Raw genomic sequence first — 25,218 nt, 5'->3', positions numbered from 1 at the left:
CAGCCCCATTAGACAAGAACCATCCTTAAAAACATCATTAGAATCTCATTACTACCAGCCACCAAAGCTGCACAAGGAAAAAAAAAGCCCATCCAAGACTGCCTCTCTTGTTCTCTTTGCTCTCTTTTTAAATCTATTTTTTCCTCATATTTTGCTGATTTCGATCATTCCCAATGAATTATTTCCACTGCTCCTCACCGCCAAGTCCCCAAACAATTGTGCACACACAGAACTGTGGGCTGCTCAAGGCAAGAAGGGCTGTGCCAAACACAGGCTTTCTGTAGTGTTCTGAGTTTTAGATTTAGACTCCACATTGCTGGAGCCCAGCCTTGATGGCACGCTAGCATCCAATGTTAGACTTTCCTTCTCAGGGCGTAAAATAGACATGGGGGGTTTAACAGGGTTAAATAACGTGTGTTGTGCTAAACATTCCATCTTCCTTCCCTGACTCTAATCAGGGCTATCAGTTAGCTCTAAAAATATCAGTTTTGGCTTATGAGTTCACTTTAAAATAATTTCCTTGGAGTACCTTAGTGATTTTAGCAGGGAGTCTGTTTGGGGCTCACTGCTGCTGTTGCTCCTTAACAGTGGGAGAAAAGGGAAAGAGAAGAACAATGCCAGGTGACTTGGGAGACTCAGGCCATGGGAGGGACCACAGCCATGTGTACACAGCTCACATCTTCGTTGCTTCTCTATTGCTGTGATAAGACATCATGACCGAGGCAACTTGGGGAGAAAGAGTTTACTTGGTGCTCACTGTTTCAGGGGGTTAGTTAGCATCTGTGACCACCATGGCAGGAAGCATGGCAGCAGGTAGGAAGGCATAGTGCCGGAGCAGTAGCTAAGATCTAACTCAATCCACAAGAGCTGGTCATAGAGAGGGGCACTGGAAATGGTGTGGGCCTTTAATCCTCAAAGTCCACCCTTAGTGACAAACCTCCTCCAACAGGGCCACCCTTCCTAACCCTTCTCAGGTAGTACCATCAACTGGGGACCAAGCATTTAAGCCTATGGGAGACATTCTCATTCAAACCACCACAGCTGAGCCTCCTGGGTGCATATAACATAAACAAGTTCCCAACCGTGGCCCCACTAAAGAATGCCAGGGCCAGGGCCAGGGCCAGGGCCAGGGCCAGTGCCAGCTTCTGGAAGACTCTAACACTATCAACCAAACACTGTTATTTGAACCAGAACCACCCTGTGTGGGAAATACAGTAATCTTTCTTAACCTGCTAGTTGTATGAGGGTAATCTGGTCTCCATCCCCGTGGGGCCGCTCTGAGAATTAAATCTCGCCAATCTGCTCATCCAGATACCCAGAAAGCATGTCTGTTAATGCAAGTTTTATTACTCTAGGGAAATACTTGAGGCTGGGTCACTTTATTATGAAGAGAGTTTATTCAGTTCACAGTTCTTGGTAATGGTAGTCCAAGGGCTGCCCGAGTCCTGCCTTCTGGCAGTGTCCCAGTGTCACATAGGGCTTGTCTCTTCTCTTATACAGCCACAAGGATTTGGTCATGGTGACCTTATATAGCCATGTCCTCTTCCCCGGGGCCCTTCCTTACCTTCATGAGCACACTGAGGAGCAGCCTCCAGGAAATGAACCTTGAGGGATGCATGTGAAACTGTGTCCAAACCAGCAATCACACCACGTCTTCATCGGTAACTAACATCATTTCTGCCTTTGACACCCATCAGTCTGCTCCATCCCAGAAGAGTTCCTTAAAGATGGAATCCACATTAGATCTTGTCCACTCTAAGAATGAGACCCAGGATTGCACTCAGCAAATTTGCAATCCCACTGTAAGAGAATGTAGGGGAAAATATTTAAAGGTAGATGGAAGGTTTTGTCTCTTCCATTTCATCGCGAGGAGGATGGTGTCTTTGACTTGCACTGCCTGCTTTGAAAACTGTGGTCAAAGCTCACTATGACCCATGATCTCTGCTACTCTTGATAAAAAAAGTTTCATGATGACCGGCTTTAATTACACTCGATACTACCTGGAATCACTTAGGAAGAGTTATTCAACAAAGAACTGTCCACATTCCATTGGCCTATGGGCATGTCTTTGAAGGAGTTTCTTAATTAAACGAATTGATGTGGGAAAACCTGACCACCATGGGCAGGACCATTATCTGGGTGGTGGAGTGGGGTCCTGAACTGTGTAAGAGAGCAGAAAATGGAATTCATTGCTTTCTGCTCTTGACTGTGGATGTGACATGCTTCAAGTACCTGCCCTGTGACTTCCCTGTAGCAGTGGAATATGGCCTGAAATTGTGAACCAAAGGAACCCTTTCTCCCCAGGTTGCTTTTCGCTAGGGTAAAATACAGCCCCAGAAATGTAACTAGGACAGATAGCTAAGGTGTGATCTTCCGTGAGGTGAAATGAGGATTATGCTAGGAGAAATGACTCCAGGAACACCACCCTGTGGTTGTGAACACAAGAAGGCTTTTGCTTCCTGACTCATTCAGTTGTGAGCGTAAGTGTCTGGTTTTATATCAGAACCCTGCCATTTATTTGACAAGACACTCCATATTTTTATTCTGTAGTCCTGCACCTGCAGCATTCAGCATGGTGGTTGCTTTCTCACCCTGAGACTCGAAGTACACGGAATTTCCATACTAGTTTCTATTACACACGGACATGTAATATATGGGGAAATAATTTCTCAGTCTCTGGGTTGGGACCACTTGTTATTACAACATGATCTAGCTTATCTTGAATCCTACAAAATTACCATAAACTGAATATTTTCCATAATCCAGACATTGTTAATTGTTTTAAAATAGCGCATATAATCATCAAAATAATTCCAAAAATGATTCTTTGTATATTTCTCATAAAGCCTTGAGTAGATCAGGATCACAATAGATGGGTGGTCTGGCTGGGCTCGGGCAGTCTGACTTGCTCCTCAATCCTTCACTGTCATGTACATTGGTGTCACTCAGCAACTCGGTGCTTTACAAGCTGAGAAGGAAATCCCTGGCAACTATGAAGAGCACATGTCTGGACAGACACAATGACTCCATGAGGGAGGTAATTAGGGAAACCCTACTCTGAAGTACAGCAGGCAGCAGGCATGCTTTGCAGATAGTCTCTAGCCAACTTTGGGGTATTATATCTCTGGCAATTCAGGTTGACAATATTAGCATCACCTGCTCTAGTGATAGACTGCAGTAAAGATGAAGATTTTATAGATGTAATCAAGGACACAAATGTTTTGTTGTTGTTTAAAATTGAATTACTTAAATAAAGGACCTGTTCTAGGTGTAGCTGATACAACCAGATAAAAACCCTTCTTTTTTTTGTTGTTGTTTGTTTGCTTGCTTGCTTGCTTTTTTTTTTTTTTTTTCAGATGGAAACTAGGATGAGAATTGTGTTTTGTTGGCTTGATGAAGCAAGACCTATGTTTGGGAATTTGATGTAACAGAACATGGTAGGGACCACTAGAAACTGTGGGTGGCTTCCAGTAAAGGCTGGGAACAAGATGAAGCCCCCAGTTCGACAGTTAGAAGGAAATAAATTTTACTAGCACCCAGAGAGCCTGTAAAATGGATTCTTCCCCAGAAAGGCAGTGTGGCCCACATCTTGACTGCACCCTTGTCGGGATCTGAGTGGAAAACACAACTGAGCTGTGCCTGGACTTCTACCTACAGAAGTTATGAGATAATAAATCCATACTGTCATAAGCCTCAAGGTTATTGGTGACTTCCTCTATAGAGATAGAAGACAGAAACAGAGCTAAGGGATGAAATTGGAGGGAAGGATGCTTCAATAAGAGGAAGGACAGGATGGGAAGAGGTGTATGCCAGAGGAGGAACTGAGTGATGCCTGATCTGGCAAGGCCTCGTGTGATATATTTGTGTAGGCAGATTTTTCTTTGGGCTGCTAGCTCATAAAATAATGGCACAGAGACTTATTAATTATGAAAGCTTGGTCTATAGCTTAGACTTGTCCCATGAGCTGTTATTGCTTAAATTAACCAATTTCTATTAATTTACATTTTGGCTCGTGGCTTTTTACCTGTATCATCTTGCACCTCCCCTTTCCTCTCCCTGTCCCCTGGTGTCTCCCCTGTGCCACCTAGATTCCTCTCCTTTTCTTCTCTCTCTGTCCAGAAGTCCTACCTAGCATCTTCCTCCTAGCTACTGGCCATTCAGTTCTTTAGTAAACCAATCGGAAGGTGCCTTGCCAAAGATACATCTTCACAATTTACAAAAAGATTATTCCAAAACAGGTTGGGTATCTTTCAGGTAGAAAATGAGAAGTCTTCCAGAATCTTCCAGCACTGGAGTAATATGTGACTAGAAACACAAGCATGTATAGGGAAGACTGACTTTGAAGTAGAGAAGGAAAATTTAGAATATAGTGAGTAAAAAGAACATATCAAAAACCTTGTTCTTTATGTGTATATCTTTTGCCATTACAGGAGACATAATCACACGGCAAGCTGCCTGATCCTGTTCTGACATGTTCGCTGAACCTTAGGTGTGGAGTGTTCTGTAGATCTATCCATTGGGACTGAGCTCCACAACTCTACATTCTCATTTATTTTTAGCTTTCTGTAGTGGTTCCCACCTATTGCAAAGAGAAGCTTCCTTGATGAAGGGTAAAATCCACTCTTACCAGTGGGTAGAAGAACAGATGTCTATGGATTATTGTTAGGGATTATGCTGGCTCAGTAAAGTCATGGTTGTAAGTTCTCTAATACGATGACTTCACTAGCACTAATTAGGTAGCTAGGGTTCTATGCCAGGCATGAGTTTGCACTTACTGAGTGAATTTTAAGTCCAATAGTGATCTGTTGGTTACTGCCAAAGTATGCATGCCACTACTCTTAGGGTTAGCAAGTACCAAACAGTCACCTTGCACACACACACACACACACACACACATATATATATACATATATATATATAAAACTATATATACAAGTAGTGTGTGTGTGTGTGTTTGTGTGTTAGGCATATAACAACAGTTAATGGAAAAAGAGACCGTTTGAAAGATAACAAGAGGAGTATATGGGAAGATTTGAATGGAGGAAAGGGAAGGGAGAAATCTTACAATTATATCATAATCTCAAATATATATTCAACAAGAAATTATCTTGTCTACTTACTAGACCAAGGATCTTGTGACCATGACCTTTATAAGAGAAATGGGATTTACAGGGGTTTTGTAAGGGGTGGTTGGTTTTTTGAGACAGGGTTTCTCTGTAGCTTTGGAGCCTGTTCTGGAACTAGCTCTTGTGGATCAAGCTGGCCTCAAACTCACAGAGCTCCACCTGTCTCTGCTTCCTGAGTGCTGGGATTAAAGAAATGAGCTACCACTACCTACTGGGGATTTGCATTGTAATAAGCAAATTATCATTATTGTGATATCATGGATCACTGGATAGACCCTAAAACTAAAGGTGAATTTCCTTATACGAGTGATACCTACAAAGAAGGGAGATAGGCATACAGAATAAGATGGTATGCAGGGCAGGGAGAGGACAAGACCTGAGGACAGGGGCCACAACTGGAGTGTAACATCTCACATTGAAGACCAAGGATCTCTAGTGACCAGTAGAAATTAGGAGAGCGTAACTCATGGATTCTTCTCAGGAGCTTCTATAACTAATCACGGGTTTCTTTAGTGATGACAAAGCCAATGTGCACAACTAGAAGAAAAGGAGTGGAGGAAAATACAGGGCCTGAGAAAGCTGTATTTTTGGTTCCTTGCTCTCTGTATCTGAGTAGGATTACTCCCAAAGCACTACTGTCTCTGAATAAATAAGTATGGGGAGTTTTCTGTAGAATACTGTCTGTGTTTATACGGGAAAGCACATGTAGGGACTTTATGTTCTGAGCATGCTCAGCTGAAGGTCACAAACCAGAAGCTCCCAAAGGAAAGATGGTGGGGAAATGTTTACGGGCTTGCTCCACTTAAGATGACATGAAAGAGAATGATTCAGAGTAATTTGGTCCCCTTGGCCTGTTTCTTAAGCTTTTCCAGAGTTTTAACTTAAACAAAGAAAAAACAACCTAAAAGATGTATTTGTTTCTTAAAGGATGGTCAGATGCTGCCCTCTAAACAAATGGCGCTGGCCCTCAATGTGTCTGCTTTGCTTAGCAGAGAAACCTACTCAAAAGAATTAGTGATGCCAATAATTTTACTCCTTGATTTTACTCCTGTGGCCTTCAGAGTTGCATGGGCATTGGCTATAAGCTTCCATCACTCTGAGCTTCCTGATTACCAGCCCCACGTAGCTAAAACAGAGTGGCTTGAGGAGAAAAGACAATGGAAGGAACTGGGATTAAACAAGGGGACTTGGCAGTGGCGCTTGTGTGAGGTGTCAATACTCCAAGGCCAGCGGCAGTGATGGAATGGATGGAGTGGAGGCATCCACTGCCAAGTTTTCTATGTTTGATCTCTTTTATGTGTGATGCATATGGACCTGGGACTGAAGATCATCCATGTGCTAGGAAGTACAGATAATGATTATTATTTCATGGATAGCAAAACTGAGGTCCCAAAAGTTTAACTGGTTTACCTATGGTCATCATGCTCTTGGTGGCTGAGCCTTGTTTCTAGTCCACGTCTATCAAACGAAAATAGTAGAGCTTCAGCTACTTCTCGTATTATCTCTCTACTCCTTTTTGTTATTTTTTAACAATGAGTATTAGAGGTGGAAATTTAAGGAACCCTGGACACATAAACCATCGGCTTGGGTCTGTAAACGCAGCATCCACTGAGAAAACGGAGAGTGCTAATCAGCACTTTTTCTATTATTAATCTACATTAATTTAGTTTATATATTAATTAATATTAATATATTAGCTTCTACATTAATTACTGGAGACTCTGACAGTTTGAGTTCAGGATGGCTAATGTGAAGGCAGTCATTAGAAGTTAGAGCCGGGACCTCAGACTCCCAGAAGCACACTCTGTGTTTCAGCTTCAGGGACAGAGTGACAAGGAAGCGGGGCTGGAAATGTTAAAATGAAGAGGGTCACTTGCCATGCCACCCCTTCTCCCCAGAGCTTGCTCTTTCTCTCTCTCTCACCTTGCTGGAATTGTTCTCTAAATAGCCTGGTACGTGGACTAACAGGTGGGGGAAGATTGATGAAATTTTGACATTTGTGTTGGAAAAGGTTGTAGACACTTCTATTATTTGCTTCCTGACTGGCAACTATTTCTTTCTTCTGGAGAAGGACACTGGTTTCACTTGGAAACTCTCTTACCAATATCTAAAGCCCCTGAAATTCCGACATTTCAGCCCTCCCGCAAACCTACACCTGACCACCACTATATGCTACCGCCATGCCTTGTCCTTGACTCAAGAGTGAGTCAACGGGACTCAATGTCAAAGCATGCCTTTCAAGTTGGGGGAAGGGTCTTTTGCAGCCAAACTTGAGTGACTTAAGGCTCAGCTTCATCATGGACTCCAAAGTCATCTTCGGTCTTGTTTCTTAGCTCTTCATTTTGGGTTATATCAAAAATTCTAGTTCTCCTCTGCATCTATATTGTCAATTTTCATAGAAGTATTCTTAATCTATTATACTTGCCTACATGGTCCACTCTTTTAGTTAATTAAAGTTGGGGAAATAAAGTTTTATGATGTATTCAGACTCCCTACACAGCTAGAAGGAGTCAAGACAGAAGCCCCCCCCCCCCTTTCCAATGCAGAAATTCACTAACTGCGGACAATTGGGAGTTTGCCCACAGCAGGCCAGACTCAAGTGTCTCATCTATCTTCCTTCAGCTTTGAGGCTGATATCTAGAAAGTTAACTTTGCCATTAGATATTTCAGCATCAGAAGAGCATAATTGCTTACGTCTCTGTGGTGCAGTTGGCCAAGTCTCACTCCTTTGAAGCTATATAATCCAACTCATAAGCAGTTGCAGTGTTAAACCCAGAATTACTGGAATAGGGTGGTGGGATCATATTCTGGGAGGTTCTTTAGAGGCTCACTTTCCTCCAAAGGCAGGAGGTAGAAGGAGGTGGTGAGTCCTTCCCTCCCCATCATCACCTTTTAGCATGGACTTCTTCAAGTTTCCCTTCCTGACCATTCTCACTCTTGATCTCCACTCTTCATGGTGTCTCAAGATTTTCCATCTGAAGCAGCTCATGCCTCTCCCTCCCTGAATGCCAAGGGCACCCCATTTTACTAAGTCAAAACTCAACACCTGACTTGGAATTGGTGCCACGCTCTTTGCAGTCAAACAGCAGCCTGCCTTTCCAATGACATCTGTCCCTTGTTTCTCTGGTTTCCCATTTCCTCTATACTGTGCTCTGCATGCAATAAGCACCTAAGGTGCAAGCCTTTGGCACCTCTGCACCTTTGCATGTGTGTCTGCCTCACCTGAAAAGCCTCTTTCCTGAGACAATGCTCAGCACCTACTGTAGGTCTCCACTATATTTAAACTCCCTGAGTGAGTCTCTTGTGTAGGGTTGAGAACAGACTCTACAAGTCCAAATTCCAGTTTCTCCTACTTCCTGTGAGACTCTTGGATAAGTTAGACTTTGTTTCCCCATCTGTAAAATGAGAAAAAGAAGTGGACTTTGAAGACTTGGGTGTGAGTTTTAAATGTGACAAATAACTTAAAAGAAAGCAACTGCCTAATCCATAAACACTCTGTGAGTAGTGTGTGTATCTATGTGATGGTGTGTATCTATTTGTGGCATTTGTATATGTGTCTGTATGTGTGTGCACATGTGTATGTGTGTGTATTTATCTCTGTGACTATGTTTATGTGTATGTGTGTTTGTGTGTGCTATGACTGTATGTGTGTATCTGTGGGATTATATATGTCTATGTACACAAGTATGTGTTTGTGTGTGTATGTCTGTGTATACCTGAATGACTATGTCTCTCTCTTTCTCTCTCTTTCTCTCTCTCTCTTTCTCTCTCTCTGTTTGTGCGTGTGCGTGTGCATGTGCGTGTGTGTGTGTAGGCTAGTGGTCAACTGTGAATGTCTTTCATCAGAAACAATCCACCTTGTTTTTGGAAACAACTGGGATCTGAGACTAGCTAATTCAGCTAGACTGGGTGACCAGTGAACTGAGATCTATCTACCTGTCTCTGCCTCCATGCCAGCATGCTTGATTCTTTACATGGGCTAGGGGAATTGAACTCAGGTCCTCATGTTTGTGTGGCAAACACTTTACAGACTGAGCCATCTCTCCAGCCTCCATACCCAACACAACACATACCACGAGCATCTTCTGCTTCTTCTACACATCATGTATCTGTCTCTAGGCACATGGCAGCATTGTCAAGGACAATGACTGTGGGTTTTCTCTAAGGCCTTGGTGTTTACTAGTAAATTTCTTTCCTTCCCTCTGCTGCAGACACAGACTGGTTTGGGAGCTCCATGAGTGGCAACCTCTAATTTCATCATGGGTGACATTACCCAGGATCACATATCAGTAGATAGGGACATTGAAGAGCCATGATGGGGGTACTGATTGTGGGACAAAACCATTACTATGCAGGGTGACCCAGGATTGCACAGCTACTGTTAACCCAGTGGTTATGGTACAGGTGACAGTACAGAGTAGAACAACCTGTTCTTATGGAAACAAACAGCTGGCCAAAGAAAGACCAGGCTTGTGCAGACGTGAGGGAAGCTCCAGGAAAATGTGTGAGCACCAGCCATGCTCCCACGGGCAAAGCCCTTGGAGCTGCAAGCTGGGCTGCTGGCGGAGACCCAGGGTGGAATGCAGTGTTTAAATGCTTTGCTCTTGCTCCAAAAAGCTGGCCTGTGACTGCTCATACCTCAGCCAAAGAACAAGCAATCTAATCTGAGACTATATTTTGGTAAAAATAAAATAGGCTCGGTTGAGAAAGGGCAAGTTGTATTGCCCTTTGTTTCTCACTACTTCCCCCATACAAACACACACACACACACACACACACACACACACATTGTATTATTGTTTTTTCAGCTGTGAGAACTCTCTTGGGAACAGTAAGAGCTTTCATCTACCTTAAACAAACCAAAGAAAGCACCTATGCCTTTTGCCCTACCTGTTTGTGGATTTTGAGATCTGTAATACCTGGCATGTAGACATTACCTTAATGCAAATTGTCAATGACATCCTCTCAGTTACTGGTGACGAACCAAAGAAGTGAAGCATTTTGCTCAAGGTCACATAGCTGAGGTTGAATGAAGGCAGGAACTGCACTTTGAGGATGGAAAGATCTGGGCTCTAATCTCTACCTGCTCCTTAGCAGCAGGATGACTGTGATCAAGCTCTTTCTCCACCGAGTTGACATTTTCTAGTTGTTGAAATGACATGTGATGCTTGATGCACAGATTTATTATCTATTGAGTGAAACCCTTATGAAAGGTCTGAATGTCAAGTACATGGCCTCACAATCCCTTCCCCATTTATTCCTCTTGCTTACTGCTGCATCAGTTAGCGCCTGGGCTCAGATCAACTGATCCTCAACTCACATTCTTTCCACACTCCATGCTGCCTAACACCCTGTGTCTCCACCTCTGTGATAACATAGTTCAGGGGATGCAGTAAGGGCAACCAGAAAAGCATGTATCCCTTCATTCATTCGTGCAGTAAGTGAGCACCATGAGGCTTTAGTTGGATAGCAATTCCAGCTTTGAGAATTCAGGTTAAATTGTCTGTGGGAAGTCAAGTGGCCATGTCTGATAGTCAAATGGGTGGACTAAGCTTAAGCTCCTGGAAACATCCTGAGCTTTGCCTGTGACTTTACAGCTCAGTGTGGTACAGGAGATCAGAACAGATGCCAGCATTTAACACTCAGATTTGTGGAGCAGAGGTTCCACAAGTAAGAGAGCAGCATGTGGTCTTTCTGAGCCCAGGTTACCACACTTAGTAAAATACTTTTTAATTGCAAAGAGACGTTTCTTTGATGAGGAGTGAGCACTGCAATCATGCGTGGGTATAAGGACAGATGTTTAGATTGTCACTGGGGATTATGCCATTTTAGCAAGGTGGTAGCGGTAGATTCTCCTCCTCCATGATCAGCACTAGCACTAGTGATTAGTGAGATTTCCAGTACCAGACTTGGTTTCCCTCATTGTTGAGTGTAGTAATAAGGAGCCGGCAGGCCTGCTTTTCGTCCTGCTCGGCTCCCACACGGCTAGCTTTACACTCAAAATAACAACACACAAATTGTATTCTTTTAAACACTGCCTGGCCCATTAGCTCTAGCCTCTTACTGGCTAACACTCATATCTTGCTTAACCCATTTCTAATAATCTGTGTAACACCACAAGGTGGTGGCTTACTGGGAAAGATTCAGCATGTCTAACCTGGTGTCTGGCTTCATGACGACTGACCCAGAGAGGAGAGGCATGGCGATGGCCTCACTTCCCTCTTCTTCCCAGCATTCTGTTCTGTCTACTCCACCCACCTAAGGGCTGGCCTATGAAATGGCCAAGGCAGTTTCTTTATTAACCAATGAAATCAACACAAAACAGAAGACCCTCCCACATCAGTTGAGTGAGACTCAAGTCCAATTAGAAAGCCATTGACTACTGCCAAAGTGTGCATGCCACTACTGCATTATTGGGGTTACTATGCCATGCTGGTCATTGATGTGGCTCACAGGTGTCACAGATGGGTAGACCACTGGTGGCTTCCATCTCCCAGAAGCTTGCATGTTGTCTAGAACCATGAGAGCTAGTCCTCAAGGAAGGGGCATTCAGATCAGTTCCAGCTCAGGGACCTCTGGGTCCTGCATCTGAGGTACACAGTGTCTTCATCAATAGGGATTTACCTTCCATATCTGGAGGATACCCAATGGCAATAGCAATAGGCTGTATGTTTTGACAGTCTCTTGGACATACCTGAGAAGTAGCTTAAATTGGGGCTTTTCCTCAAAGAAATTTCTCTTGCAATAGACAGAGACCATTACAGAAAACTACAAACACTTAAAATGCAGACGTGTTATCCAGTCCCAGTGGGTGCATCTACAAAACATCCTGCACCTAAGGCTCAGTAAAGGGGAAGAAAGATTTTAACAGCCAGAAGATCGGGGAGTTTGCTGTAAGATTGTGTCTCCTAGTAATATCAGAAGTTACACTCATGTAGTCTCTCCAACATGTTTGCCCAAACATGAGATGAACAAGGATGACATCAATAAACTTGATAAAGTTGACTGTTTGACTGGAGAAAGTCCATGAGTGTAGATGTATTTCACTTGTATTTTAATAAACAAAGCTTGCCTGAAGGTCATTGAGTAAAACAGCCACACTGATCAGCCTTACAGACCAAGGAGTGGTGACACACATCTTTAATCCCAGTAGCCATGCTAATTTGTCATAGAAACTGGGTGGTAGTGGTGCATACCTTTAATTCCAGCACTAGAGAAGGATATAAGATGGGAGGAGACAGCTCACAGTCTCATTTGAGATTCCTGGAGGCAGGATCAGTATTTTGGACTGAGGTAGAGGTAAGAGTTAGTGTCTGGCTGTTTTGCTTTTCTGACATTCAGGCAAGCTTTAGTTGTTAAAATACAAAGGAAATATCACTATACATGAAGCCTCAACACTACACAAAGAACTACAAGCAACTAAAGAATTGTGATAGGGAGAAAGCTTCCAGGAAAGTGCACACTCATTTCTTATCCAATACCAAATGATCAGCCTCAAAACCACACATATGAATAAGATCATACAAACTGAGTGGGTTACATTTAAAAATACTTATGTATGTATGTATGTATATATATATATGCATATAATTGCCATTCATGAAAAACTAGGTCATTAATTTGAAAAAGAGTGAGGAAGAGTATATGAGAGGTCTTGAAGAAAAAAGGAAGGGAAGAAAGATGTAATTGTATTATAATCTCAAAAATAAAATATTTTAGATACATCCATTTCTCTGCAAAGTTGATAACTTCAGTTTTCTTTATATCTGTACAGAATTCTGTTGTGTATATGCACCAAATTTTCATTATCTATTCATCAGCTTTAAGATATTTTGGATGTTTCCATTTCCTAGATATTGTGACTAGAACAGCAATGAACATGGTTGAACAAGTATCTGTGGGAGTAGAATGTTGAGTCCTTGGGCATGTGTCATGGACTGACATAGTCGGGTCATATAGTAGATCTACTCTTAGTTTTCAGCTGAGAATTTTCCGTCTAATTTCCAGAGTAGATGAACCAGTTTGCAGTCCCATCAGGAGTACTTGAGAGATCTCTTTTCTCTACATCCTCACAAGTATGTGTTGTCAGTTGTTGATCTCAAACTATTCTGACTGGAATAAGATAAAAATCTCAAAATTGTTTTAACTTTCATTTCCCTCATTGCTAAGGATATTGAACACTTGTAAAGAAATCTTAGAAATTTTTGTTTCAGATCTGTAGCCCATTTTTTTTGGTTTTTTTTTTTTTTCTTCGAGACAGGGTTTCTCTGTAGCTTTGGAGCCTGTCCTGGAACTAGCTCTTGTAGACCAGGCTGGTCTCGAACTCACAGATATCCGCCTGCCTCTGCCCCCCCCCCCCGAGTGCTGGGATTAAAGGCGTGCGCCACCGCCGCCCGGCTAGCCCATTTTTTTTAATTGGGTCATTTGTTTTCCTGTTTCATCATCTTCTTTTGTTCTTTGTATATTTTGGATATTAATCATCTGTTAGGTTAGATGTTTTGCTGACAAATTCTTTTCCATTCTATGGGTTTTTTCTTTGTTCAACTGGCTGTTTCCTTTGTTGTACAGAGCTCTTTAGTTTTATGAGCTTCCAATTGTCATTTGGGCTTAAATCCTGAGGGAATGGAGTCTTGTTTAGAACATCTATTCTTACACCTGTAGGCATATGCCTGGGTTTTCTTCTGTTTCATTGTTTCAAGATTCACATTGGGGTCTTTGACCTATTTGGAATGATTGTGCAGGGTGATAGATATGAGACTAATTTCATTCTTCTATGTGGACATCCAGTTCTCAAGGCATTATTTGTTAAGGCTTTTTGCTGTCTTTGGGCATTGTTGTCAAATAGCAGATTATTGTACACATGCTTATGTCTTCTATTTTGTTCTATTGATCTACATGTTAGTTTTGGGCCCATCCCATGTTATTTTTATTAATTTAGCTCTATATTATGGTTTGAAATATGTTATGATAATCCCTCCAAATTTGTTATTTTGTTCAGTATTTCTTTGGCTATCCTTAGTCTTTCATGAGCCTATATAAATTTCAGACTATTTTTATGTTTCTGTAAAAAAATATCTTTAGTATTTTTATTAGAATTGTATTGAACCTGTAAATTCCTTTTGGTAAGATGGTTATTTCTGTAATACCTATTCCACCTATCCATAAGGATATCTTTCATCTTTGTCAATCACTTTCTTCAGAGATTACAAGTTTTTATTGCATATGTCTTTCATTTCCATGATTAGGTTTATTCCTAGATATTAAAGCTATCAATCCTGATTTTAATGGACCATGTTTGAGGTTATTTTTCTATTTTGGATGATATAGGCTGTATTTTTGTTGTGTATAGCCTTCGTTATACTGAAATGTGTTCTCTGTAGTCATGGATCCTAGCTCCAAACCTTAAGATGTGAGTATACAATGTGTATTAACCTCATAAACAAGGATGTAAAAGTGGAACCATGGGAGGCAGACAAGGAGATTTAGAGACAGAAGTAGTAAGACATAAGCACTGGAAAGTGGGAAATGTGAAAGACAAGCGTGCACTTTAACTGGGGGAGGATAATTCAGAGGAAAAGTGAGGAAGGAGGGATAAATAATACTAAACACATCTGAAAACTCATAAGGAAACAGTATTTTACATTTCCTTGAAAAATATGTTTGTGTGCAAATATATATATATATATATATATATATATAATATATGGTAGGATATTATATCAGTACATTAGATAGATGGATAGATAGATAGATAGATAGATAGATAGATAGATGATAGATGGCAGATGGCAGATGGATGGATAAATGGATTGATGGATGGATGGATAGATGGATAGATAAATAGATGAGTTATACCATGCCACCTAAGATGGCAATGCTTTCATAGACCATCAAACAAAAACCCCAGTGTTGAGTATGTGAAACTTCCCTTCAAGTTGTTGGCAGGGGAATCCAAGAGCACTTTCCAAAAGAAAGTCGGTTCTGTTGATCTTGGTTTTCTCCAAAAATTTAAAGAAAAGACCCTCTTGCTAAAGACATATAAACTCGGGACAGAACTTGAAGGAATTTTGCTGGAATCGATCTAGAAGATTCCTCCATTAAGACTTTTTCTCTCCATAGTATCTGAAAGTGCTGTGCAAATTACTGAGGAAAAGCAATCAAAAATCCTAACCGTCTGTAGTATCTATGAAACACAATGATGACCAGTCAACCAAGGTATCTGCAACGGTGTAATAGTGAAACTTACATCTTGGGGATAAGCGACAGTCATCTAATTGGACTTAAGACCTGCTTAGTTGGAGGGAATTCATGTCTGATACTATAAACCTAGTCAACTACTTATGACTTGTGAGGTCATGGTACCTCAGGGAGGACCTATTCTACTTTCCTACACCAGTATAATCTCTAACTGCATTTCAAATACCCACAGATAAATGCAGCTTTCACCACTCATCAAAAATCTTTTTGTTAGAGGAAAGATACCATTACATAAATCCAAATGGGTCAAAATGCAGAGAACAAGCGACCATTGGATTCCCAAATGATACACAGCACAACCCAACACCTAAGTCTCAGGAAACAGCGTGGAAGAGGCAGAAAGATTGTAAGAGCCAGAGAACTAGGACATCTGCTGCAAGACAGTGTCATCTATATATGACAGGGAAGCTGCACCCAGAAAATCTCAATAAACAGTCACTTAAACACGACCAGCAGTGATAACAGCTGAACAGCCAGCATGGCTGCGTGGATCCTATGAGGCCCCACTCTCACAGACAGTTAATGGCTAGTGAGAGTTGAGGTGTGGCAGGTTCAGAGATGAATATAACATGATAGAAAATATAACCAGTCCTCAGTTGTCAGAGATTAATGCAGACAAGAATGCGTCCTTGTGGAGCTTAGGTTGCAATGAAATTTAATCAAAATGAATTAAATAACAACGCCCACTACATGGATGCTCAAGACTCGTTCATGTATCTGTGTAGTCTTTATAAGAGTATTTTTTCTTGTAGTCTTTACAAGAGAATTTTTCTGCTCCTATTTTGAGCACAGCCATATTGGCTTGTGGAGAGACTGTGACAAGGTAAAGGTGAGTCTCTCCCACCTCCAGAGTGCACAGTTCATTGGAAGAAACAAATAGATGGCAGTCACGCATGCATGTGACACGAACAAGGACTGCTGGGAAGTTTTGACCTACGCAGGAAAGTCGGAGAGGACTACCATGAGGTAAGTATCAGCAAGTGGAGAATTAAATAAGCATGGGAAAAAGAACAAAGAACTTAAGAAGAAAGAACTTAAAAGAGCACATGTGCAAAGGTACTGGGGTGGAAAAATCATGTGAAGAACTAGCCAAGGCCAGAGCAGCCCAGTTCAGTGGCATTAGAATACAATTCAAAACTCATCATTGTAACCTTTCTACAACAAAACTGAAGTCTGCAAATTCCTGGTTACTTGATTCCACTATAAGAATACATTAGCTTTTGTAAATGCTTAGTGTCTGTGTGTGTGTGTGTGTGTGTGTGTGTGTGTGTGTGTGTGTGTGTCTGTGTGTGTCTGTGTGTGTCTGTGTGTGTGTGCACTGGTATACATGTATATGTGTTTTCATGTATGGGGGAGCATAGGTGAGGTGTGTGTAGGTGCAGGTGCACATGTATGTGTGTGCATGTATGTATTTAAATATGCGGTTGATATCATTTATATTGGTGCAGAATCTCTCCTGAACCCAGAGCTCTACTTTCCAGCTAGTCTGACCAACTTGTTCTGGGGCCCCTCTGTCTCCACCTCCCGTGTGCTGTGACTACAGGCAGGCCACACCCATCTGGCTTTTCAGATGGGCTCTAGGGAACTGAACTCTGGTCATTATACATGAGGAGCAAACACTTAACCCTTCAAGCCAGCTGCCCATCCAGGCATAATTTTGTTAAATAGAGAAGTTTTATTTTTTAAAACTAGTGAGTTTCATTACCACATTCAATGAATATATTTACTTCTAAAGATGCCTTTTTTGGTAATTTTAAATTTGCAAACCATTGCACAACTATTTTAAGACACGTTCTGAACTTCTAAATGTGAAGCACGTGGTGGAACCGAGAGATTTCTGTGATTGTGACAATCACTGCAAACATAGCCTAAGTCTTCACTGTAACCCCAAACACCCTTCATTTCAAACTTAGACAATGCAGATGGAGAACGGAGGGGCTGTCACTCTGACACAAGCAGGCTTGAACCCAGAAATCTGCTCTCTGCATGAATTGCATCTGTACCACAGTTTAGAGCTGAGCAACCACAGTCCACCCCTGGAGTAAGCTCATTTCTTAGGGTGTCTTTGCTCCAGTATGTGCTCCTTACAATGGCTGATGAGCCCTTCACCAATGCATGAGGCAAGAGACAATTGGTCTTTTGGTTTGTCCACCTTTGAGAATTACAAGGGAAGTCAGCCCATTACTCATTACCCAGCTGTCCGTTTTGCTAATATATCAACTGGTTTTCTAACAGATCTGATGGCACAATTAAAGAAAAGAGGAGACTGTTAAAATGTTAATACATCCATTGCTGTTTTAGCTTTGTGATTACATGTTCAACAAAACGACTTAAAAGAGAAATTTGCCTCATGGTTTTAGAGGTTTTGATCATTCAGGGTAGTAAAGGTGTGATAGAGATGAGCAACTCACAGCATGATAACCAGGAAGGACAGACAGACAGACAGACAGACAGACAAACACACACACACACACACACACACACACACACACACACACACACACGCACACACAGTAGTTGGCTTAATTCCATGTGAGTTCCAAGCCCATGAGGTGATACTGTCCATATTTAGGGTGTTATCTTCTCAGCTTAGTTTTTTTTTTCTGGAAATGCCCCCACAGACACACCCATACATGTGCCTTAGTAATCTCCCCAATGTCTTTTAATACAATCAAGTTGGCAGTCTAGATTAAACACCACAGAATAAAGAAAGAGTCTCTCATTCGTTCCTGGCAGTACAGACCTTGCAGGTCAGTGTAACCTGGCTGTCAGCTGTGGGCTATGAGTGTTGCTGCATCCCTAGGTTGGCATATCATAGGGATTTCTCGCTGTGCTCTGCTCAGTTTGTTGTAGATTAAGTAGAAAATGTCCCCTGTAGGCTCCTGTGTTTGAACACTTGGTCCCAGTGGCTGGTGCTGTTCTGGAAGATTATAGAAACTTTAGGAGGTGGAGCCTCCCTGGAGAAGGATGTCACTGGTTTTGGTGTCTAAGGTTTGGCACATTTCTTATATATTCTTCTTGACTACAGACACAACGTCACCAGATGCCTCGGTTTCCCTTTGCCATATCTTCCACACCATAATGGGCTTTACCGACCGGCCTAAAGTCCAAACAAGCCCTTCCTCCATGAATTTCCTTCTCTTCAGGTCACAGCGAAAGAAATACAAGGAATATGGTTTTGGATTATGATGTTTATATATTTGATATATGTAAATGCATCTATCTCTGCATTTCACAGTGCCTAAATGACCTGAAATTTGTATTATGGCTTAAATGTGTAGGTATCTACTTGGGCTGAGACTAATCTTCAGCCTCATTGTAAACAGAGACCAGTTGACTTAAATCTTACTGTCTCAATTTCTGTATCTACAATATGAGGCTAACAGATACCCTATACAAAATATGCTTTGCCCATACTAGCACATCAGGAGACGCCACTTCTCCCATCCCAGACCTTTCATTATTATTATATCCAGTAGGATGCTTAAAGTTGGTCTTCCAATCAATCCATCAGAAACCATTAGCCCCCTTTTTTATTAGCTTACAAAAAATTTGGTTTCATTATGCTATTGCTTTGTTTGCTTATTATTTTTATTGAGCTATATATTTTTCTCCACACCTCTCCTTCCTCTCCCCTCCCTTTCTACCCTCTTCAATGATTTCCACACTCCCAATTTACTCAGGAGGTCTTGTCTATTTTATTTCCCATGTAGACTAGACCCATGTATGTCTCTCTAAGGGTCCTCTTTGTTGTCTAGGTTCTCTGGGGTTGTGAATTGTAGGCTGGTTTTTCTTTGCTTTATGTCTAAAAGCCACTTATGAGTAAGAACATACTATATTTATATTTCTGGGTCTGGATTACCTCATTCAATATGATGTTTTCTAGATCCATTCATTTTTCTGCAAATTCCAAGATGTCCTTATTTTTTTCCACTGTGTAGTACTCCATTTTGTAAATGTACCATATTTTCTTTATCCATTCTTCAGTTGAGGGGTTTTTAGGTTGTTTCCAGCTTCTGGCTATTACAAATAATGCTGCTATGAACATCGTTGAGCACATGTCATTATGGTATGATTGAGCATCCTTTGGGAATATACCCACAAGTGGTATTGCTGGGTCTTGAGGTAGGTTGTTTCCTAATTTTCTAAGAAATCACCATGCTGATTTCAAAAGCGCTGTACCAGTTTGCACTCCCACCACCAATGAAGAAGGGTTCCCTTTACCCCACATCCTCTCCAGCATGAGCTGTTATCAGTGTTTTTGATCTTGGCCATTCTGACAAGTATAAGATGGAATCTCAGAGTTGTTTTGATTTGCATTTCTCTGATGACTAAGGATGTTGAACATTTCCTTAAGTGTTTTTCAGCCACTTTAGATTCCTCTGTTGTAAGTTCTTTGTTTAGGTCTGTACCCCATTTTTATTGGATTATTTGTTCTTTTGATGACTAGTTTCTTGAGTTCTTTGCATATTTTGGATATCAGCCCTTTATTTGATGTGGGGTTGGTAAAGATGTTTTCCCATTCTGTAGGCTGCTGTTTCATCTTGTTGACCATGTCCTTTGCTTTACAGAAGCTTCTCAGCTTCAGAACGTCCCATTTATTAATTGTTTCTCTCAGTGTCTGTGATACTGGAGTTATATTTAGGAAGTGGTTTCTTGTGCCAATGCATTCAAATGTACTTCCCATTTTTTTCTTCTATGAGGTTCAATGTGCTTGGTTTTGTGTTGAGGTCTTTGATCCATTTGGACTTGAGTTTTGTGCATGGAGATAGATATGGATCTATTTATCCAGTTATGCCAGTACCATCTGTTAAATATGATTTCTTTTTCCATTTTATATTTTTTGCTTCTTTTCAAAAATCAGGTGTTTGTAGGTGTGTAAATTGATATCCGGGTCTTCAATTCGATTTACTTGGTCCTCCTGTCTGTTTTTATACATTGGCTGTTTTTCAGTACTATAGCTCTGTAGTAGAGTTTGAAGTCAGGGATTGTGATGCCTCCAGAAGTTCCTTTGTTATACAGGATTGTTTTGGCTATCCTGGGTTTTTTGCTTTTCCATATGAAGTTGAGTATTGTTTTTTTGAGGTCTGTGAAGAATTTTGCTCAGATTTTGACAGGCATTGCATTGAATCTGTAGATTGCTTTGTTAAGTTTGCCATTTTTACTATGTTAATTGTACCTACCCAAGAGCATAGGAGATCTTTCCACTTTCTGGTATCTTCTTCAATTTCTTTCTTCAAAGATTTAAATTTCTTGTCATACAGGTCTTCCACTTGTTTGATTAGAGTTACTCTGGGATATTCTATGTTATTTGTGGCTACTGTGAAGGGTGATGGTTCTCTGATTTCTTTTTCAACCCATTTATCATCTATATAAAGGAGGGCTACTAATTTATTTGTGTTAATCTTCTATCCTGCTATATTACTGAAGATGTTTATGAGTTGTAGAAGTTCCTAGGTAGAATTTTGGGGGTTGCTTATGAAAACTTATTGGGGGCATTTATGAATCTATCAGCTGTACGTTTATTGAATATTCTTGTGGGCTCTAACATAAACTCTCATATCATCATCAAATAATGAGAGTTTGACTTCTTTTTCAATTTGTATCCCCTTGATCTCCTTTTGTTGTCTTATTGTTCTAGCTAGATCTTCAAGTACTATATTAAATAGATATGGGAGTGTGGAGAACCTTTTCTTATTTCTGATTTTAGTGGGATCGCTTTGAGTTTCTGTTTAGTTTGATGTCAGCTGTTGGTTTGTTGTATATTGCCTTTATATGTTTAGATATGTTCCTTGTATCCCTGCTCTCTCCAAGACCTTTATCATGAATGGGGTGTTATATTTTGTTGAAAGCTTTTCAGCATCTAATGAGATGATCGTGTGTTGTTTTATTTTTTTCGGTTTGTTTTTATGGTCGATTACATTGACAGATTTTTGAATCATCCTGCATTTCTGGGATGAAGTCTACTTAGTCATGGTGGATGATTTTTCTGATGTGTTCTCGGATTCAGTTTGTCAGTATTTTATTGAGTACTTTTGTTAAGCAGGGCAAGAGCACAAGCACAAACAAGTGCCTGCAAACTCATAATGAATAAGCAAAATTGACCAAAACAAACCTGATAGTGGACCAAAAGCCCAGTAACTAATGACTTGCAGTCCTCGTCAATCACAACACACCAGCAGCAACTGCAAGTTTCAAAAGGTCCAACCAAAAACATTCCTGAGATTGCTTCATTTCCCTAACCTCTTAAATACCTGCGACCTTTTTACAATAAAGAGCTTCTGTATTGGAATCTCTTGGGGTTGTTGCCTCAGCATCTTCTCACCCACTCTCATCCTGTAACACAACAGGCAGAGGCAACAAGCCCACAACAACTACATTTTTGCATCAATGTTCATGAGTGAGATTTGTCTGTAATTCTCTTTTTTAGTAATGTCTTCATGTGATTTGGGTATCATGTAATGTGGCCTTATAAAAAAGAGTTTGGAAATTTACCTTCTGTTTCTATTGTGTAATATGAGGAGTACTGGTATTACTTCTTCTTTTAAAATCTTATAGAAGTCTGCACTGAAACCATCTGGGCTTTATTTTTTGGGAGACTTTTGATGACTGTTTCTATTTCTTTAGCAGTTATAAGTCTTTTTAATTTGCTTATCTGGTTTTGATTTAATTTTGGTAAGTGATAGTTGTCTAGAAAATTTTCCATTTCCTTTAAGTTTTTCAATTTTGTGGAGCACAGGTTTTCAAAATATGACCTGATGATTTTCTGGATTTTCTCTATGTCTGTTATTATGTCCCTCTTTTCATTTCTGATTTTGTTAATTTGGATATTCTCTCTCTTTTCCTTTTGTTAGTTTGGATAAAGGTTTGTCTATTTTGTTGATTTTTCTCAAAGAACCAACTCTTTGTCTCATTGATTCTTTGCATTGTTTTCTTTCTTCTATTTTGCTGATTTTAGCTCTTAATTTGATAGTTTTGTTATCTAATCCTCCTGGGTTAATTTGCTTCTTTTTGTTTTAGAGTTTTCAGAAGTTCTGTTAACTCACTAGTGTGGGATTTCTCCAACTTCTTATGTAGGTATTTAGTTCTACGAACTTTTTTCTTAACACTGCTTTCATTGTGTCCCATAAATTTGAGTATGTTGTGCTGTCATTTTCATTCAATTTTAGGAAGTCTTTAATTTCCTTCTTTATTTCTTCCTTGACCCTTTGGTGATTTAGGTGAGCATTATTCAATTTCCATGTGTTTGTGGTTAAATTCTAATTTTAAGCCATGGTGATCTGATAAGATACATGGGGTCCTTACAATTTGTGTGTGTGTGTGTGTGTGTGTGTGTGTGTGTGTGTGTAGTGTGAAGCGGCGGGGCTGTGTCCTGCCACCCGGCCGCCGGCTAGCTTTACACCCGAAATAATTACACGGAAACTGTATTTTTTTAAACACTGTCTGGCCCATAGTTTTAGCCTCTTATTGGTTAATTTTTACATCTTTCTTTAACCCATATTTAGTAATCTGGGTAGCACCACGAGGTGTGGCTTACCAGGAGAGATCTTAACCTGCGTCCATCTCGGAGAGGAGCAGCATGGAGACTCCCTATGGAGACTGCCTGAAGCGTCTCCCCAACTCTACTTCCTTGTTCCCACAATTTTGTTCTGTCTACTCCACCTACCTAATTTTCTGTCTCTTAAAGGGCCAAGGCAGTTTTCTTTATTAATTAACCAATGAAAGAAACATAGACAGATAACTCTCCTCCATCATTTCCCCTTTTTCTGTTTAAACAAAAAAGAAAGGCTTCAACTTTAACATAGCAAAATTACATATAACAAAACAGTTATCAAGCAAGTATTACAGTTACAATATTTAAATCTATTTTATCTTTTATCATAACTAAGGAAATCTATAACTATTGAACCATTTTTTAACTCCATCAAAGACTCCAGAAGGATATAAGACTACCTAAGTAAACAAGAAGTAAGTAACTTTTAAACTCTAGAAATGACAGAGACAACTCACTGCCTGGACAGTCACCCAAAGTTTCTCTGTACCGTTGGGGCATCCATCTTTAGCCTACAGGCCCATAAGTATCCAGCAGACATTTTTATGAAGCAGGAAATTCCAAAGACAGTTTAGTCACTTTTTGCTGTGTCCTGTAGAACGTCTCGCAGACTCTTTAATGAATCAGGAACCCCAAAAGGCCATCTCACCTTTAGGCAAGTTTAGCAGTCCTCTTTCTGTGGGTTCCTTGTGTCCAGTTTATGTAACAGTCCAGCCAAGAGCAGTTTCTTGCCCAAATGGCTAACAAACTCCATAAGTAGCCTCTTTGATGCCCATCTTCTTTTCGAAGTAGATTGGTGCTGCCAGGAGCAGACGTGTCTCATTGTCATGAAAAACCCTAAGTTATTAAAACATTAAATGTCATATTTTGCAGTCTTTGAAAGATATGAAGAATGTCTATCTAACTGAAATATATCTCTACATGTCTAGAAAATCTAATAACATGACTACAAGCTTAACTATTATCAATGATTATCCATTAACAACCTATATTTCCTAATTATACATTACAGTTTTTAAAATGAACTACAATCACAATAGCTTAATCAAGATCAGAAATACATATACATATAACAAAATTGACCTTAAAATCTATACCAATGTAAATTTATATCTATATCATCTCCCCCTTTAAATGTAAAAGAACATTTATAAGCAATATTTGGGAAAATGGGCGCAGTTATTTCTCTCTAAACTGTTTTTTGCTGAATGGGGGCGTTGTTATTTAGGTCTTTTATGGTGTAACCTGTGTGTTAGGTTTTTTTCATTTGGCAGTTGAGTGGAGTAATTTTTTGAAGATGTTTATAGCAACCTTTTAGGAGGGCGTGGTCTATCATACCATATTGGGATAGAAGCAATCCACAGAGTCTCGTCCTCTGTGAAAACAAAAGAAGAAACTCTTTTTTAAAGCATCATGTTCTTAGATCCAAATCCTGAAGTCATACCATTAAGATGTCCATTCTGGTCTAGACTGGCAGCCCATATAATGAAATGTCTCTCTGTATTTAGCTCCTTTACAGTCAAAAATTTTAAAGAAAACACAATAAAATACACAATCCAGACTCTCTGTGAATTTTTTATTTTTACGTGGCTTATTTTTACTCTATCACTTACTTTATTTTGTCTCTTTAAAGGCTTTACCTTTTTTTTAAAGCATTAACTTTATTTTTTATATTTTTTTTTTGCTCTCAAGCCTACGTACATTTATCCAACTTGTGACCCATTTAAAGGCCTTTTATGTCTGAATCTTTTTTATTGTGAATCTGTAATTTTTTTTTTATTATCCAGGATAACTTTTTAAAAGGTTAAGCACTTTTTAGAAACTTAAGCACTTCTTAAAAACTTAAGTTGCGCCATGTAGAGGTAATATGGTACCGCCTGTTTACAGCCAAACCTAAACCTTAACTGTGCTGTTATTATGGTAATTACGATAGACCTGCCTGAGGTCAGCACAGTTTAGCATGGCGGAGCAGAGCCAGAGCTGCTACTGCCTCAGTCATTTGGTGCCCCTGAGCTGCACAAAGTTTTAGGTACACAGCAGTCCACATTGGAGCTGCACTCAGCAGTTTAATTTTGATACTGAGCGTGCAGCACAGAAACTCTTTTAATCCAAGTCACAGCCGAATCTGACGCGCAGAGCACCGCACAGTCTGAAAACATCTCTCTCTCTATGGCGGCAGGAATCCGCAAATGCTGTCCCGCTCGCCTAAGCCTGATTTTGCCATCTGTCCAGGTGCAGGCAGGGAGCAGTGAGCCATTGGCATGGTCTCAGAGTACTTTTTTT

This window comes from Arvicola amphibius, chromosome 4 (assembly GCF_903992535.2).
Source record: "Arvicola amphibius chromosome 4, mArvAmp1.2, whole genome shotgun sequence".
NCBI classification, from domain to species: domain Eukaryota; kingdom Metazoa; phylum Chordata; class Mammalia; order Rodentia; family Cricetidae; genus Arvicola; species Arvicola amphibius.
This window is presented reverse-complemented; position numbering follows the sequence as displayed.